Source organism: Malus sylvestris, chromosome 8, assembly GCF_916048215.2.
Source record: "Malus sylvestris chromosome 8, drMalSylv7.2, whole genome shotgun sequence".
Lineage (NCBI taxonomy): Eukaryota > Viridiplantae > Streptophyta > Magnoliopsida > Rosales > Rosaceae > Malus > Malus sylvestris.
In genome coordinates, this window is record NC_062267.1 from 2,439,705 (window position 1) to 2,456,661 (window position 16,957).

Below are 16,957 nucleotides of genomic sequence, written 5' to 3' on the forward strand. Positions count from 1 at the left end.
CCTGACAGAAAAAAATAAAAAAAGGCCTGCTGCAGGGCTGAAGTCACATCCACTCGGGCTCGTGGGCTGGCACTTCTTCACAAGCCCGGAACTCGGGCCTCCACCTCCACTCAGGCTCCTTCATGCTGGAGGGAATCCACAGGGCCTCGGGCCCTTTTCTCTGGCCTGTCCCCCGAGCAATCCACCACGGTGGAGTTGCTCTAAGCTTATCTTGTCCAATCTTAGTCTGAGGGGTACCAACCCCTACCCATGACCCTAAACAACAAAATCAAAGCATCAAAAGAGGGTTTAGGACAACTATAGCCTGCAACATGGCATATCATATCCAGACATGCATTTTGCGCCAGGAGAAATTTTTAATTGTAACAGGAACACAAATAGTATAATACTTTAAGAGAAGTGGTGAGAAATTTATTTTTTAAGTTATTAACTTTTTACCACATATATCTCACAATTTGTATAATTACACGTACTGTACTAACCCACGTACATGTCACACTGAAAAATCTCTCATCACAGCGTAGCAGCTGGTGACCCGCCATCAGTAATTATAGTACCGGCGTGACATTTGCGGAGTCCAAGTTTTACACCAATTGGCAGGGTCACTGGGACCCACCTCATCGCACCTCCTATTAACACCTCAATTGGAAATGTGGAATTCAATTCGAACAAGGATTGTCTGCTCTCTCATTGTCGGTGCCCTCCTGTTTTGTGTGGTCACGGTTAAGCCATGTCAACATTTTATATTGTTTTTTTTATAGAGATAATAAGATAAAAATAAATAGTAATATAAAATGTTGCGTGGCTTAACCGTGACCACACAAACAGAAGGGCACGGGAGGGCAGACAATCCTTGTCCATTCAATTCAACCTTGTTCAAGTAGATATGGTATTCTTGTCTCCTTGAAAACATTGTTAAATTCGATCTCCTATTACGATTTTGACTGTTATCTTATTGGCATAACAAAACTCTTCAAATTCTCTCACACTTTATGTTTCTACAAAGTCACGGGAAATCAGTTACTTTTCTTCGTCCTGGACTACCAGAGGTTACTTTTGTGGGTGAAAGAAGTGGGGTGAGACATGATGTTATTTCTGCCATGAAAGCAAAGAAATTGTTATCAAAAGGTTGTCAAGGATACTTAGCACATGTGGTGTTAAATGATGTTGTTCCTAGCAGTGTAGAGGAAGTTGGAGTAGTCAGGCACTATCCTGATGTATTCCCAGATGATTTGCCTAGATTGCCACCAGACAAGGATGTGGAGTTTTCTATTGATTTGCTTTCAGGTACGGATCCTATATCTTTGACTCCATATAGAATGGCTCCAGCTGAATTGAGAGAGTTGAAAATTCAGTTATAGGAATAACTAATAAAGGCTTCATTCAACCTAGTACTTCACCTTGGGGAGCTCCGGTGTTGTTTGTAAGAAAGAAAGATGGAACTTTGAGATTATGTATTGATTATAGGCAATTGAATCGGGTAACGATTAAAAACTGTTATCTATTGCCTCGTATCGATGATTTGTTTGATCAACTTAAAGGTGCATGTGTGTTCTCTAAGATTGATTTGAGATCTGGCTATTATCAATTGAAGATTAAAGATGAAGATGTACCTAAAACGGCTTTCAGTACCCGTTATGGACATTATGAGTTTTTTGTGATGCCATTTGGATTGACTAATGCACCTGCAGCTTTCATGAGGTTAATGAATGAAGTATTCCAGCAATATCTTGATAGGCTTGTCATTGTTTTTATTGATGATATTCTGGTATACTTTAAGTCGAAAGCAGATCATATTCGACATCTTAACTTGGTGTTAAAGAAATTGAGGGAACATCGGTTGTATGCTAAGTTTAGAAAATGCCAGTTTTGGTTGAATCAAGTGGCATTCTTGGGACATGTAGTATCGGCATAAGGAATTCAAGTAGATCCTCAAAAGATTGCAGCAGTGGAGAATTGGGAACAACCACGATCCGTCACTGAGGTACGGAGTTTTCTTGGTCTAGCAGGTTATTATCGACGGTTTGTTCAAGATTTTTCTATGATTGCTTTACCACTAACGAAGTTAACCAGGAAGGATGTTAAGTTCAAGTGGGACGAGAATTGTGAGCAAAGTTTCCAGCAGCTGAAATATTGCCTCACTCGTGCTCCAGTATTGGTACTTCCTGACTATAGTGGTAACTTTGAGATTTACAGTGATGCTTCCTTGAATGGGTTGGGATGTGTCTTGATGCAGCATAATAGAGTGATTGCCTATGCTTCTCGACAGTTGAAGATTCATGAAAGGAATTATCTTACTCATGATCTTAAGTTGGCAGCCATTGTTTTTGCTTTGAGGATTTGGAGGCATTATCTCTATGGTGAGAAATGTAAGATCTTCACAGATCATAAGAGTCTTCGGTACCTTTTTACTTAGCATGAACTTAATCTTTGTCAGCAAAGATGGATGGAGTTACTAAGTGATTATGATTGCACTATTGAGTATCATCCGGGTCTTGCAAATGTGGTAGCTGATGCACTGAGTAGGAAACCTCAAGGTCGACTTCATGCTTTGTATGCTTGTCGTGTTCCTCTACTTGCAGATTTGAGAGCTACTGGAGTAAAGTTGAAGATAGAAGAACGAAGAGAAGCTTTTCTTGCTAGTTTCCAAGTCAGGCCAGTTTTGGTTGATTGTGTATTTGAAGCTCGGATGGTTGATGAAGAGATTCAAGAAATGATCCAATTAAGAAATGAAGGGAAAAAGAAAGATCTCAGGATTCGAGAATCGGATGGCATGCTTATGCAAGAGAACATAATGTATGTGCCGAATAACGAGGAATTAAAGAAAGAAATTTTGGATGAAGCACATTGTTCGGCTTATGCGATGCATCCAGGAGAAACTAAGATGTACCATACCATTCGACCATTTTACTATTGGCCGGGTATGAAGAGGGAAATTGCAGAGTATGTAGGTAAATGTATTGTTTGCCAGCAAGTAAAAATAGAAAGAAAGAAGCCTTTTGGACGGATGCAACCACTTCCCGTTCCTCAGTGGAAATGAGAAAATATAACTATGCATTTTGTGTATAAGCTTCCACGTACACAGAATGGATTGGATGGTGTTTGGGTGGTTGTAGATCGGTTTACCAAGTCAGCACACTTCATTCCAGTGAGGGAAAAGTATCCCCTGAATAAATTGGCTAAGTTGTTCATCAAGAAGATTGTGAAGTATCATGGAGTTCCAGTGAATATTATTTCTAATCGAGATCTAAGATTTACTTCTAAGTTTTCGATAGCTTTTTAGGAAGCTCTTAGTACGAAATTGCTTTACAACAATGCTTATCATCCTCAAACAGATGGACAATCAGAGAGGACTATTCCGACGCTAGATGATATGCTGAGATCTTCGGTGTTACAGTTCGGTGATTCTTGGCATGATTGCCTAGACTTGATGGAATTTGCTTACAATAATAGTTTTCATTCAAGCATTGGTATGTCACCATTTGAGGCACTTTATGGTAGAGCTTTTCGTACGCCATTGTGTTGGTCAGAGGTTGGCGAAAGAGTGCTAGAGGGCCCAAAGATTGTGGATGAGACTACTCAAAATGTCCAGGTGATTAAGTCTAATCTGAAAGCGGCCCAAGATTGACAAAAACGTTTAGTAGATAGACATGCCACTGATCGAGTATATGATGTGAGTAATTTGGTATTCTTGAAATTGTCACCTTGGAGAGGTGTAGTGAGGTTTGGAAAGAAAGGCAAGCTAAGTCCTAGGTACATAGGACCTTATGAGATCACTGAAAGGATTGGTGAAGTTGCTTACAGATTGGAGTTACCTCCGGAGTTATCTAAGGTACATAATGTGTTTCATGTCTCGATGTTCGACATTATATTTCAGATCATTCACATGTGATTCCTCCTCAACCTTTGGAGATTAATCCGGATTTGACGTATGATGAATAACCAGTGACTATCTTGGATTGGAAAGATAAAGTTCTAAGGAATAAGACAGTGAGCTTGGTAAAAGTATTGTGGAGGAACCATTCAGTAGAAGAAGCTACTTGGGAGACAGAAGATCGAATGAGAAAGATGTACCCAAGGTTATTTTATGAGTATTAAGTGGATTGATTGGTTGTATGAATTTCGAGGACGAAATTCTATAAAGAAGGTAGATTGTCACAGCCCGTCCCGAAATTTCATTTATCATGGATGTGAAATGACGGAATTACTCTTAACGGTTGCTAAGGTACGTGTGACATATTATTGGTTTAAATGCATACTCTCCTAAAATCTTGGAAATAAAATTTGAGTTGGATTAAAATTTGGTTTGCATTTTTGTGTGGTTAGGGGAAGGACACACACTAAAAAACAAACCTCACACTCTCTCTCCTATCCCGTGCTCTCTCTCTTCCCTCTCAATTCACTTCTCTCTCTCTTCCTCTCGAAACCGTACGGACAAGGCACCAAACCCTCGAACCTTCACGGATAGACGTCAAAAATGGGATTTTCTTCATCCTTTCAACCATCGAAATCACGTGAAATCATAGAAATCACGTCAAAAATGGGATTTTCTTCATCCTTTCATCCTTTAGAACTGGAAACCATCGAAATCACGTGAAATCCAAACCCTAGTTTGAAATCACTGTTCATGCACACATGAAATGTTGATTTTCAGGGAATTCTAAGCTTACAGGGAGCTTATTGAGGTCCCAAGGAAGCCCAGAGTACTTAGTTTGAAGGTTTTGGACGTCGGGATCGTAGGGTTCGAAGTTGGCCGGTTTTCTTGGATTTGCTCCAGTGAGATTTCGTATGTTTTTTAGCCTTAAAATAGTACGTGATTCTACATGCTTAGGGCTTCATTTTGATATAAAATGCGTAAGAAATGGTTGAGAATTGACGGAGAACAAGGAGATTGAAAAATCCCCAGTTTTCCGGCGCCGGCGAAACCAGTCCGGCGACTGGAGGAAGAAGATGACGCGCGTGGGTCCATGCCCCTCCCGTCCTGTGGGGGCGCGTGCGGCATCGAAATTTTTTTCTAAAAATACCTCGACGTCCGTGACGTCGAGTAGGTCATTGTGGTATATTTATATATCCAAATTGAGCATCGTATAAGAAGTTATTACGTATTGTTGGTTATGTGCTTTAAATAACGTTTTTATAGTTGTTTCGCATATAAGTGAAACCTATCCCAAGGACGAGCGCGTTCAAGGGCGTCACGGGGGTTACGACCCTTCGACTTATCAGTGAGTGGGCAGTATTTTTCTGTATTTACCTATATACTATCGATTTTCCCAGAAATTGAATTTAAATGAAAGTATGTTTTAAAATGCCATGCATGCATATTATAAATATATGAATTGGTAATTGATGCATATATATATATATGTGAATTGGTATTGTGGACAAACATGTGAGTATCAGGTGAGTTTTATGTTATTCATGTGAATCATTGATGATATGAATTGTGTTGAGAGCTCATAACCTACACCCCTGGTGTTAGTGCTTATATTATTCACCCCGCACCACAGACTCACCTTGGATCCAAGTAAGTGCATGTCGTACAGACCATTAGAGGGTTTTGACATATCGTACAGACCATTAGAGGTGGTTCCAACTTGTAGGTGACTTTAGATTATTATACAGCCGTTGATGAGAGAAACACTAGAGCGTATTCTTACACCATTCTTATCGTACAGACTACTTCAAGTAGTTCCGATCAATGTGCCGAGTAGCACCGTACAGGTCACTGTGGTGACTTAGGTTGGTTTGGATATTGAGCTATAGAATTAACCGTACATGACCAGCTGCAGGGTCTCCGGTTGATTCATTATTTCACCTGTTATATTGATGCATCCTTATTATGTTATTGACGTTTATAGCATGGCATACTTTCTCAATTTTGATAAAGAATTGTGATTTGAGATATATGAAGATTTATATGCTATTATGTTATTTTCTGGGAAAGTATACAGGTTTTACAGCGAGGAGTTAGAAATGTTATTAATTGAAATGTTTTCGAAAAGTTTTGTTTTACTAACCCACTCAATCTTGTTTTGCGCCCATCTAGGTTCTAGTTAGCAGTGTTGGTGGCTTATGAGGTTTTCCCACGGCGTTCTGACAGACTACTTGCATGTAGGACTCACCTTCGGGTGTTGTAAATTAGTAATGTCCCTACTTGACTGCACCTTGTACTTATGCTCTGATTATGTGCGTTTCACACTTAAACTCATTCTAGCATGTTAGTTGGTATTATTGCTAGTAGTTGGCTTTTATTCCTTCGTATTTCTCTTATCTTTTGCTTCCGCGTCGCACTTTTGGTTACGTCACGCTCACGTGACGGCCAGCACGCCTTGATTCTAGGATCAGGGTGTGTCATTCTTAATTTGTACCTATTTTTAATTTGTAATTCCTTTTTTTATTTTGTACCAATTTCTTTTTAGTTTTATTTGTACTTATATATTAATTCTTTTCTATGCCATATTTTTTTATACTTTTATTTATATTTGTACCTATATTTTTTAAATTTATTTGTGCTGATTTTTAATTTTTTTAAATGTACATATGCTAATTTTATGTTTTAAAATATATCAATAGTTATTTTTTTAAATATGATAATAATTATGTGGGTACATAATTTTTTCGCTATAATTTTTGTGAACAATATTTCTTTAAATTGATTTTAAGTATTTATTATACTTTAAAAATATTATTTGATTTGTTTAAATTTCATAAATATATGGGACATTAAATGCACGAATTAAATCTCTCAATTGTGGCTAAGAACCTCGATCAAAATATTTAAACAAACAAGATTTCAATCTAACAATTATGTTAATTAGAAACAGCATGCATATCGCCATTTCATCGAGTCTTGGTAGGAGTGAAGTCATTTGGAAAGATATAATGCACACATGTTAATGTATGCAAGGGGTAGCACCCAAGGTATCCATGGACATTCACCGAGTCTTGGTAAGCCTGAAGTCAGTTGGAGGGCAATAATGAAGCCAACTCTAATCTTCAATGGGGCAGCACTCAAGGTATTCATGGACATTTACCGAAGTTCAAAGGATCAGCACCAAAGGTATCCATAGATGTTCACCGAAGTTTGGGGGGTCAGTTGACCCCCTGCCCTTTAATGCATCAGTCACTAAAAATGAATAGTATCAAGATTGACTTTTTAATGTAAAAATGTAATTTTTTCGTTAAAATAAATAGTACCGTAAACATTTCGTTAAAGTTCCAAGAAAAAAAAATAGAAACGTGTAGCCAATGTGACCGGTTCGCAACGCACCAGGATCCTCGCCGGATCCATTCCCTAGGGATCCTAGGGATCCTGCAGTCCTGTCTGTTCAATTTATATCGTGCGGTTAGTTTTTGTTAGGTACTATTTACATTTGAATTTTAAATTTTAAATAATTTCTGACCGCACGATATACGATGAACGGATATAATTGCGGGATCCTTAGGATCCCTAGGAAATGGATCCGGTGAGGATCCTGGTCCGTTCGCAACGGCTCCATTGGTGCACAACATCATCAGAAAGCCTAATACCAGAATTGGAAAAGAAAAAATAAATGAAATACAAAACTGGTGGTGGGCCCAGTAAAAATTGTTTGAAAAAAAGAGGCATGCGGGCCAAGAAACTTGTAGGGCACATCGAAGAAAACCTGCTCGACGAAATGCCGCAGAAAAGCAAAAGGAAAGGAAATGGAATGGGAAAGCAAAGACGGGAGAGACACAATGAAGACGGACAAGGAATGAAACGGATTTACAGTCTTCCTTTCTTCTCTGTTCTTGTCTTCCTGCTACTTGTTCCCGCGGCCACAGGCTTCCCTTTCCAAAATAAAAATCATATCAACGACATGTCGTCGGCTGTATCTGAAGAAAGAAAAAAAAAACTAAAGATATTATCGCCGTTGCCGGGGATCGAACTTGGATCACCTGGGTTACAGGCAGGAATATTTTCCACTATACTACAACATTCTTGGAAAATTGGCATGTCTATTTTAGGTACGTCTAAAATACTGCCACTTTAAGTCCATAACTTCATTTCTATACTTTATATTTAACTACATGCAAAAGCTGATGGAAGCTGAAAAAAATGGAGATAATCGACCCAATGTCAAATGATATCATCGTTTAAGATAGGTGCATTTTAACACTTTAATTATTTAGTTAATTTAATGGTGCTTAATTTCAAATACACCTCTTGAGAATTCTCATGTTTTCACAAAACCTCTTAGATTTTAAAAACTGGACAAAATTCCCTTCATTACATAAGACTTGTTGTCACAAGCCGTCCCGAAATATTTATATCGATGGCGTGGAATGTCGATTCTACCCTTGAGAGTTGAATTGTGATTGGTGTAATAAGCTAAGGAATTAAACATTTGAATTCATTAATTTTTCTTCCTAACCTTTTGGACCCAATTAGAAAAAAAGGTTCTAATTATTTTGGTTGGTTGTAAGAAAATAAGGACCACACATATAGTTTCTCTCCCGTTGACCCTCTTTCTCTCTCTTCCCTCTCGGTTTTTCTTCTTCTTCCGTACAAGTGTACGGTCAATTGGTGAATCAACCAGTTCGTGCACAGATCAAGGTAGTGAAGGTGATGATCGTGTTCCTTGCAAGCTCCTGAGTACACTCATACCCTTTTCTGTTCGTGAAACCTTTGAAAACCCGAGAACCCGATTTGAGCATTGTTCATGCACACGTAAATGTGAAGGATTCAGAGCATTTTAAGCTTATAGGGAGCTTTAGATCATCTCCACGAATATTGGAGAAGAAAAATGAGGTGAATTGGACGTCGGTAAGTCGAGATCGACGAGTTCAAAGTTTGGCCAGATTATCCAAATTTCTTCGGCGAATTCTCGAGGATTTCAGGTCCCAATCTTGGTAAGGTTTTGTTCTTTTATGTTATAAGCTTCATTTTGGAACAAGTTTCATGAAATTTGGATGAAAAATGATTGACTTATATCGGTTTGACATTTTCTCCAGTTTCCGGCGACGACGACGGTCATCTGCGTTCGATTGGAGAAGATAAAAGAATATTCCATCAAGGTTGAAGGAATATTCTGACGCAGTCAATTAGAGTTAACGGTTTCTGTTACTTTTTAACTAAATATTCCTAACGGCGTCACAGAAGGTAAAAGCATGTGTTTAGGGTTTAATCATGTATATCTTATTCTTCTCTCTCGGAGGAATATATATAGTTGTACAAGAGGTCCTATAAATCAGGAAACTAGAATCCCAATTCTATAGGATATTAATCACATGATTACATACCCAAATAATACACATATAATTCCTGAAATATAGCATTGACTCACGCCAACAACAGATTCTATCAAGGATCCCTGAGCGTGGCCGCGCGTTTGGCCGTGCCTTGGCCGGCGCGTGGGTGGTCGGAAAAAATTTCTAAAATTATGGTGATGTTCGTGAGGTTGTGTAGATCACATTGGTATATTCAAATACCAAAATTGAGCTTTGTATGAGAAGTTATTCTCTAGTTTTGGTTGTGTGCTTTAATTGACGTTTATTCAGTTATTTCGCATATAGGTGAGACCTATCCTGAGGACGAGCGCAACCAATCGAGGCTTGGGGGCTACGACCCTTTGACTTACTAGTGAGTGGGCTTTTGGTTTTCAGTATATATATATATATATATATATATATATATATATATATATATATATATATATATATATATATACACTTGATATATTTTCCCAGAAAAACAAGTTAAGTGATTATTGTGTTTTAAACTGCCATGCCAAATATTCATATTTATATTATGCATATAGTAATTGCTTATATACAAGGTTTTAAAAAATGCTAGGCGCTAGTCGAGTGGTGGGCTAGCGCCTAGCGCCTAGGCGAATTTAGGTAAATTTCTTGTATATTTTGTAAATAAGTGCATACTGACATTTATAAAAAATATTCTTGTATATCTTGGAATAAATATATTATATATCATATAAATTAGTTAAATTTATTTTATAGTAGATGATTAAATATTGAGAAATACGTTATTTAAAAAAATATAAATATAACATAAGAGTATAATATAAGATTATCTTATTCTGATCATAAAAAGAAAAATAATAAAATAATATAATGCAAGAGTGTAATAGGGTGTTGTTTAAAAAAAATAAAAAAATATTATCTAAATAATTTATATAATTTATTTATTAGGGGATAGTGGGTAATTACTGTTTACCTCTTTATTTTGTGATAAGGCAGAGGTTGGTGCACTTCACCACACCAAACTAATCATCTTTTCAGAGACTTTTTCACTTTCCCAAGTTCCCTGCTGCCCGTTCACATCTTTTTATCTTTTCAGACTTTTCTTCTTCTACATCTTCTTTTTCATTTTTCAAACTTTTCTCTTTTATCTGTCCGCTCCATCTTCTTCTTCATCTTTTCACTTTTCTTCTTCTTCTGACTTTTCAAACTGTTCTTCTTCTTCTTCATCTTTTTAGATTTTCTCTTTTACCTCGTCTTCTCAGTTTCTATCCCTTCATTTTCTTTTTTCCTGAAAACCCACAAATCAAACATCGAAAATATCTCCCTCTATCCCTCCAAATTAAAACAACTCCCTCAATCCCTTCATCTATCCACCGCACTTCTCCATTTTCATGCACAAAAGTCTTGGGTTTGCAATACTGGTCAAATCTGAGATGTAGCATGGCAAGAGGCATCTAGATGTTCTGGGTTTGCAGTTTGCATAAACATAGAGCGGAGAGATGAGGAACCGCCTACCATGCCGCCTAGCACCGCCTAGTCGACCGCCTAAACCCTCTTCGTTTTATTGAACGTTTTGTCCAAAATCGCCACGGAAGCCCAACCCACCGCCCAGCCCCTAGCGCTGCCTAGGCCGATTTTTAGAACATAGCTTATATATGTGAATCGACGCGGTGGACGCTCAGGTAAGTACCAAGTGAGTTATAGATGGTTAATGTGAAATTATGATATGTGAGATATGTTGAGAGCTCATAAACCTGCACCCCGATGTTAGTGCTCCCGCCACAGTTAGGGCACAGTCTTTTACTTGATGTTCACCTCCTGTACCATATGCTCACCTTGGATCCAAGTTAGGTGCATAGGCTTGTCGTACAGACCACTATAGGTGGTTCCGACTCGTAAGTGACCCGCAATCATTCCCACAGTCTTCACGTGATTGTAGCACTAGAGTATATTCATTTTACACCCAGTCCTGTCGTACAGACCACTATAGGTGGTTCCGACTCGTGTGCATGCATACGTATTGAGCTATAGATTCTATCGTTTAGACCACTCAAGGTAGTTCCAATTGTTATGTGATATTTGTGTTTTCTGATGATATTCACCTGAGTTACTTGTGCTGTTATAATGGGATATTTACATGGCATACTTCTGGCATATTTATAATTATCACTTTTGCTGAGCATGGTTTTGAGATATATGAGTATATACTTTATTTTCTGGGAAATTATATAGGTTTTACGGTGAGGGGTTAGAACTTTTGAGAAGTGAAATGATTTTGAGAAACTTTATTTTTGCCCACTCATGCTTTCTGTTTTTCGCCCCTCCAGGTTCTAAGTAGAAGCTCTTGTTGGCGGTTCACGAGGATTTTCAGCGGTGGTTCTGACAGTGCATCATAAAGTACGATTCACCTTTGGGTGTTGTAATTTAGTAATAGTCATGCTAGACTGCACCTAGACTATCTACGCTCAGATTGTGTATTTCACTTTTAGATTTGCACTAGCAGCTTATCTTATTAGTACTGCTTGTAGTTGGTTTTTATTTATTCGTATTTTCTCTTATCTTTTTGCTTCCGCATTGTGCACATGGTTACGTCACCCTCACGTGATGGCCAGCATGCATCGATCTCGGTCGGGGTGTGTCAGTTGTAACATATGAAGAGATGTTTATGTGGGTCTTGAAAGTCCGGTATATATTTCAGTATACCAAGTGTAATAACATAATTGCTTGAAAACTTGAAAAAATAAATATTTTCAACTAATTAGATTAGAACACTTAATATACCAAGTCGATCATTTCTACTTTGTCTTTCTATTTTTTTTCACCGAGCCATATGTTCTAATCCATTGAAATTTTCTTTTAACATATGTGCAGAAGAAGTTAAAACTACAAAAAACACCCTCGCAGATTTCAACTAGTGTTTAGTTAACAAATTTTGATTAAATCATGTAAAATCCGCGAACTACTCGGCCAAACCCTAAAAATCCTCGCAAGGTGGTTGTTACACTACTACAATATTAGTTTTAGGTGGCGGATATTAGAAAAATTATATCGGTTATATCCGACATAAATTTTTGGTGGATATTTAGTGGTGGATATGAAAAAAATCATGTCGGTTATAATCGACAATATTTTCGAATCCTTTGTTTTAAAATATTTTTGACAAGTGGCGATTATAACCTACAGAAATTGAATATTTTATTATTTTACTTTTTGGCGGTTATTATTTTAGTATTCTGGCGGTTATAATCGACAAAAATGAAAATTTTATTATTTTAAAATGTTATATTGATTATAAATAAATAAATAAACATATTTTTTAAAATATTTTTTTTTTCACTCATGACCCTAAAGTCTAATGAACCCAATTCCCACGAGCCATAAATTTTATGAGAGAATAATAACAACAAACTACAATCTAAAGCTCTATCATTTTTGTAATAAAAATTATGCTCCCTCACAGGCAAGCAACAAGATTCAAAGAAATTCAAACAATTTTTTTCAATGCATCACAAAGCACATTGTCTGACACATAAACACACATGAACATCTGGTGTACTCTATCATGTCTGATTTTATTATTTTAAAATGTTATAATGATTAAAAATAAATAAATAAACACATGTTTTAAAAAAAAAATTTCACTCATGGCCCTGTCGGATATAACCGACACGAACAAAGCAAAATTTTGGACGGCCACCAGAATAATCTCTTAATGTTTTTCTTTTGCGATTTTTTACACATGCTACAAACATATTTGATGGTTGAATCGTTAAAACTAGTTTCGTAGAATGCATATCCTATCAAATTGATAGATTTAACAAACACTTAGGAGTTAATGTTATACTTCCATTAAGTATAAAATAAGATTTATCCACTAATGTAAAAATTTTAAATTGAAGATCGAATTCATTCATTGCATTCTTATAGGATCGAGGAGTGTAGCTACAAAAAATCATAAAAATTGGAGCTAAAATAACAGTTAAATTGTGATTTTTCGTTTATAACCATCGAAAACTTTTATTATGTTACCTAATCTCTTAATGTTTGTTTTTTACGACTTTTTACGTATGCGATCTTGGAGTGTGTATAAAAAAGTTTGACGGTTGGATATTTGAAAAACATTTCATAGAATGCGTATCACATCAAAACAGTTGATTAAACCAACACTTAGAGTTAATATTATACTTCTATTAAGTATAAAATAGTGTAAATATTTTAAATTGAATATGAAATTCGTTCATTGCATTCTTATAGGGTCGAGAAGTGTAACTGTAAAAAAATCATCAAAACCGGAGCTCAAATAACATTAAATTGTGATTTTTCGTTTATAACTGTCGAAAACTTTTGTTCCGTTACCTAATCTCTGAACGTTTTTTTTTTGTGATTTTTTACTTATGTGATCTCAGAGTGTGTACAAACAAGTTTGACGGTTAGATTATTGAAAAAAGTTTCGTAGAATGTGTATCGCTTCAAAATGGTAGATTATATAAACACTTAAGAGTTAATGTTATACTTCTATTAAGTATAAAATAGTGTAAATATTTTAAATTGAAGATCAAATTTATTCATTACATTCTTATATGGTCGATGAGTGTAGCAGTAAAAAATCATTAAAATCAGAGCTAAAATAACCGTTTATAATCGTTGAAAACTTTTGTTCCGTTACGTAATCTCTGAATGTTTGTTTTTTACGATTTTTTACGGATGCAATCTCGGAGTATGTACAAATAAGTTTGACGGTTGGATCATTGAAAAAAGTTTCGTATAATGCATATCGCATCAAAACGGTAAATTAAACAAACACTTAGAGTTAATATTATATTTTCATTAAATATAAAATAAGATTTTGTGGTGTCCACTAGTGTAAATATTTTAAATTGAAGATCAAATTCGTTCATTGCATTCTTTTTGGGTCGAGGAGTGTAGCTGTAAAAAAATCATCAAAACCGGAGCTAAAATAACCGTTAAATTGTGATATTTTGTTTATAACCATAAAAAACTTTTATTCCGTTACGTAATATCTGAATGTTTGTTTTTTACGATTTTTTACATATACGATCTCGGAGTGTGTACAAATAAGTTTGACGGTTGGATTGTTGAAAAAAGTTTCATAGAAGGCATATCACGACAAAATGATAGATTAAACAAGCACTTAGAGTTAATATTATACTTCCATTAAGTATAAAATAAGATTTTGTGTATCCATTAGTGTAAATATTTTAAATTGAAGATCAAATTCATTCATTGCATTCTTATAGGGTTGAGGAGTATAGTTGTTGTTGGTACCACACATTCTGGGCCTCAGACCTTGACATATTGGGCCTCATTGCCATCCCATAATTATGTAAAAGGAGAAGCCCTTTATTCTATAAAAGGGGACTCCTCCCCCCTTACAAAGGGGACTCTGTGAACCCAACAGAGGGCAATACCCTCACAAACACAACAACACTCTCTTCCTCAGGGGGACACCCTTCGAGCTTGTAGTTCATACATCCAGTTACAGAGAAATACAATCAACATCAGTGTGGACGTAGCCCAAACATTGGGGTGAACCACGATACATCTTGTGTTCTTTACTTTCTTGCAGATTCACGGTCGGATTTACGTTGTTCCAAGACCCTTCCGTTTTTGTGCATCAACAGTTGGCGCCGTATGTGGGAATCGACACGAAAAGCTATGTCAATTCTCTTTCATTTTTTCATCTCACCATCGTGAAAACCTCACCACAATATCGACCGTGAATCAGCAGAAACCTAAGAACCAAACACCTACAGATCACTGCAAAATCCATCTCTAAAAAATGCAGAAAAAAACTCTTTAACACTTAGCACACCCACTAGATCCGTTTCAGCAATAGGCACCGATCTCCCATCCCCGCTCGGCCAGCTCTCGGCCCAACTCAACGACTCGGACCTCCGACTCACCACCTACGAAGGAACGTGCCACACAAAATAAATGTTCCCGTCACAAGTATCCATGCTGCGATTACCAGGATGTACACGAGTAACTGCATCCCAAAGAGTGAAAATAACAATCCCAGAAACGTTAACACAATCACAAGCAAGCATAAATAGAGCGCCAACCATTGCAGATAAGAAAATCCCCAACAAAAACCGCGAACTACACGTGTCGGCCACACATTTTTTCTTCTTGAATTTCTCCGAGATTTTTCAATCCTCTCTGCAGCACTGCGCCACCAGCTGACCGTTCACAGAGACAAGTTCAACTGAGACTAATGTGATTGGGAAGAAGAAAATATTTGTGGCTGGTGCCACTGGAAATACTGGTAAAAGAATTGTTGAGCAGCTGCTAGCCATGGGTTTCTCAGTTAAAGCCGGAGTTCGGAACTTGGAGAAAGCGAAAGCTAGCCTTCCCTCAGATAACCCAGCTCTTCAAATTGTGATGGAAGATGTGGCAGATGGTTCTACTAAGTTAGCAGAAGTGATAAGTGATGATTCAGAAGTTGTGATTTGTGCCACTGGATTCAGCTACAGATGGGATGTGTTTGCTCCATGGAAGTCTTCAGCTGAAAAAAAAAGCTCCGACCTTGGAGCCTTCATGTCCACTCCAGTCTCCACATCCACCTCCCGCACGACGATCCAGGCCTTCCATTACCTCTGACTAACTGGCTGACTAACTGCCGCTCTATAAACCGGAGGTGAACCGACGGCAGCCTTCTGAACGACTGTAGAAACCCCACCCATACCAAAAGCCCTTAAAAAATTCCCCAAAATTCTCAGGCTTTCGATCGTCTCGATCCACCCAATTCCATGGCCACCACCAATGGCACCTCTCCGAGAGCTGCAGACGCTGAGAACAGCTTGGAGAATGATCAACCGTCAGCTCGCATCGGAACTTGTTACAGGGTCCACTTCTCAAGCGAGAAAGCAGAGATACGTGATGATGGATATAGATTGAGGAAGTATGGTAAAAAAGCAGTGAATATACTCACAGTCGGGGCAGTCGCCTATCCAGATCTCATCTCCTGTGAATACCACGAGCACTAGTGGAAAACCAGGCAGAATATAAGTTGTCTTACAATAATTCCATTATTATTCCCCTTGTCTGTCATCTGCCAAAACAAAAAGAAACATAGAAGAGAGGGATCCACCAGTCCACTCCCTAAAAAACCAACGTTCTGATATCATCCCATCAACTTTTGTAAAAGATAAGATGCTCTCCTTTAAAATCCCATCATTATGTTTTCAATATCATTGTTTATATAATATATTTGTGTCATGATATTAATTATAAAATAATAATTTTATTATTTTTATGTCATGATGACTTATGATTAAATAATATAATTATTATTTCTGATATCACATGATTATCACCACGTTATTGATTTATATAACATGTGATTTATCAAACAACTGAATAAATCATTTATACATGATTATATATATACACACATACATTTAGGCAATACCTAATATATTGTTGATTTATGCAACATGTCATTTATCATAAAACGAATAAATCATTTATTCACAAAAGGCACATAATACAATACTTTGCCTTAACAAACTTTGTCAATTTGATTTATTCATTATACGGTCGTACTTATACTATCATTTATTGTCAGGAATTATTGAGCAACTAGATCCACTGATCAACATTGTTGCTGAGTAAAGAAGTCTACCAACTTATAGACTGATGAGCCACGTGCTCATGGTGATCTCTTGTCTAACCGGACACCCACTTGTTTATCACCAACCAGGAGATCAAA

General features: G+C 37.0%; 2 pseudogenes; both read right to left on the bottom strand.

The window, feature by feature from the left end:
• LOC126633436 (NEDD8-conjugating enzyme Ubc12-like) overlaps positions 1-7,712 on the bottom strand; it is a 34,996-nt pseudogene extending 27,284 nt beyond the window's left edge.
• LOC126632511 (uncharacterized) overlaps positions 1-16,957 on the bottom strand; it is a 56,005-nt pseudogene that overhangs the window by 17,466 nt on the left and 21,582 nt on the right.